Raw genomic sequence first — 3,700 nt, forward strand, 5'->3', positions numbered from 1 at the left:
AAAAAAAGGGGGTCCAAAGAGTTTCCACGGACGGCAGTGCACGCTTTACCTGAACGTGTTATGCCGCTATGTTGAGAATTTTGCGATCATGGTATAGAAAAGAATACTGATTTGATCTACCATGATGCATAGAATCTCTATCAAATTGCCAAGGTCTACCTAGCAGAATGTTACAAGCTTGCATAGGCACAACATCACATTCAACAATATCTTTGTAGGATCCGATGGAAAAATTAATTCTCACAAGTCTAGTTACCTTTGCCTTACCACTGTTGTTCAGCCATTGGATGTAGTAGGGATGCGGGTGTGGTTTGGTGTTGAGGGCAAGCTTCTGCACCATATCGCTGCTTGCCAAGTTGTTGCAGCTACCTCCATCAATGATCATGCGACAAGAATGCTCTTTGATGACACACTTTGTTTGGAATAAAATGTGTCGCTGATTTTGCTCCGCCATCTCCATTTGTGCACTAAGCACTCGCTGCACGATCAAGCTCTCATAGTGGTCCGCTTCACCTGCATTAATATGTTCTTCTATTTGATCTTCATTACCTGCATGGTCAGTCGCAAGCAGTGCAAGTGTATCCTCATCAAAATCACTAGCAGATGAGTACTCACCATCATCCCTGACAATCATAACTCGCTTGTTTGGGCAGTCACGCATCATGTGCCCATATCCCTTGCACCGATGACATTGTATGTTGCTTGTTCTACCCGTCGATGCCACGGATGAAGTACTCGCAGCAGGCTTTTGCATCGTCTTCACAACTGAATTGGTGGGGGCAGCTCGAGCCTTGTCACTAGATGATGGAGTAGAAATACGTGTAGATGGAGTTGAAGCCATGTGTTGCTGCCATGACTTAGCCTTCCCTGCAGAAATATTACTCCTTGCGCTAGCACGTCGTCCCTGCACTTCCCTTTCAGCTTTACAAGCAAGATGAAACAAACGGGTTACATTATTGTATTCTTTGTAAGCGAGGATGTCCTGAATTTCCCGATTTAACCCACCCAAAAATCTAGCCATAGCCGGTTCCTCATCCTCCTCTAGGTTACAACGCAACATACCCGTTTGTAATTCCTGATAATATTCTTCTACACTTTTAGCACCTTGTCTTAACTGCTGCAACTTATTTATCATATCACGCGCATAGTAAGATGGAACAAATCTAGCTCTCATGGCCCTTTTCAGCGCATCCCAAGTTCTAGGTAAGTTATTAGGATTTTTCTTTCCATATTCTATCCACCAAACAGAAGCAAAATCTGTAAACTCACTAGTAGCAGCCCTAACACGTGTAGTCTCAGGAAATTCATGACATGCAAACTTTTGATCAACAGCAATCTCCCAAGTGATGTAAGCATCAGGGTCATATTTACCATCAAAAGGGGCTATCTTAAATTTAATCTTACTGAAAGCATCATCATTATTGTGTACCTCGCGTCGGCGGTTGCCACCCATACCTCTACGGTTGTGACGAAGGCGACGTCGATCACGAGTGTCTTGATCATCATGTTCAGTATCACCAGTGTAGTCATCTTCATGACTACCGTGCTCTCGATCTCCCTCCTTTTCTTCTTTATGCTTCTCTTTATCTTCGGTGTGGAAAGCATCAAATCGCCTTAGGAGAGCAGCAAGACTTTTGTCCACACTAGCAACGGATTCCTCCAAACTTGTGAGCTTGTTGTTTGTGGCAATCTGCGTAGCCTCCAACTGCCCCAAGTTTTCATTTGTCACCTGCAAGTCGTTATCAAGTCCCTCTGTGTGCAGCTTCACTTTCCTTTCAAAATGTTGTATGATGCCCTTAGTGCGAGGTGTAAGTGGTGTTTCGTTACCATCATCTGCCCCTGGCATGGTTCAAAGACAAAGACAACAAAAAGGCAAGTGAAGAAATAAAAGCCCTACAACTACTAGGATGTAGCTACAGCAAGTCGCTCACACTCAACCTGTAACACAAGTTCTTACCAATTCTTACCTTGCTTGACAGGAGGGGTCGTCTGCCAACAAGTGTACAGCAATGGACGAAGTGTATCGGTGCTGCAACACAAGACCTGTCAAGCTGTAGAGTATGTGGAGCTATAGGTGGGCTGAAACAAGGAACGAACTAGCACCACGTTAGTTATAAAAGCGAGCTGAATAAGCGTTCGACGATGGTACTGTGCTGGTCCTAGGCTAGACCGTGCTAGAGACGCGAGCCTGGACACAAAGGAAAACCACAGCACACCCCCGAAAACAAGGTGGAAGAAACCTAAAATCAATATGAAAAACAGCCCCTTTTTTTGTTTTGAATCTTTTCTCTTTTCTTTTTTTTTCTTTTTTTTTCTTTTTTTAGGCAACCTCAAAAACTGATTATATGAACAAAGGAATACAAAAGAGCAATTCGCTACACACACTTTTCTCTCTCTCTCTCTCTAGAGTAAGGCCGAACAAGTATGGAGTTATCTTTCTTTTTGGATCACAGTTCAATTCGGACTTCACAACAGATTCGACAGAGAGAAGATATGGTAATACTCGGCTGTGTATAGATGGTGACAAGAACTCGAAACTCTAAAGGACTAGACACTAAGACCAGCAACTCGACACAAATCGAAGCAACACAAATTCAACAAGCCCTAACTAAAACGGTACTAGCCAAGGCACAAAGGTTTAATAGGATTATGGAAAAACTAATCTACTATATTTTTTTTGGCTTTTCTGGACTATAGGAAATTAATTAAAAACAGCAAAGGATTAGAAGTCTCTCACCGAAGAACCTTGCTCTGATACCAACTGATGCGAATCCGCTAGGGTTTTTTTGCCCGATCTTTTGATGAGAGACGGGGATAACTCGATTAGTGGATGGAGATGACATTCATGGCCCGACTACAGCCCTCAAGACCGCACCTTAGCAACCGATACACCACGTCCAACAGCCGTCACGATCTTGTGGAGCGCGACAACCAGCCCCTAGGGCTCCCGTCCTGCAAGCAATCGAAGAACTAGCAAGAACGAGGAAACAAGCACTGAATTTGCAAGATGAATTGAAGGTTTTAAACTGAATCTTAATCAACAATGGGGTTCCGAAGACAAGGAGACGGGTGGCTGATCCTGCACGCGCGCCTACAAGCAAGTAGCGAAGGCTAAACTTGATCTAAACAAAACCCAGTTGTTCATGGCGGCTCTAGATGTAAATAAATAGAGGGGAGGACGACCAAAGGGGTGCTAGAGTCGTCCTCCAACCCTAGGACGCGTCCCTAATGGACTCAACTTGATACATGGGCCATTGGTCCAAAATAGGGTGACGCAGCACCAAAACAGAAAAAGGTGTCGGCACGAAAACAAGGACTGCGCCCAACTCATAGATATGTGGTTGGACCCATTGGAAAGTAGACTTCATGAGCTTTCCAACAAGTATAGGAACGTCCCAGTTGGAGTCCATATGACGCCGTGGTGATCCATACAAGTTAGAGTTATTTTCCAGTCCGAATCCAACTCCCAAAACGTGTTGGGTTTGGACTCTTTGTTTCCTTGCTTTAGAAGCGACGTGGTCACTTGATAGAGGATGTTGTGGAGGCTTGGACCTGATCTCCAATCACCTTTGTTAAGTTATCACTCTTCCCATATGCAATCAGCCCTTGAAGTTGGTGTTGCCTCAAATTCTGAATGCAGTTGAACCTTCCCTTGCTGATCTTGTCCATTATTCCTGAGCAACACGAAAGTGCACGTGTC

Source organism: Sorghum bicolor, chromosome 6 (assembly GCF_000003195.3).
Source record: "Sorghum bicolor cultivar BTx623 chromosome 6, Sorghum_bicolor_NCBIv3, whole genome shotgun sequence".
NCBI classification, from domain to species: domain Eukaryota; kingdom Viridiplantae; phylum Streptophyta; class Magnoliopsida; order Poales; family Poaceae; genus Sorghum; species Sorghum bicolor.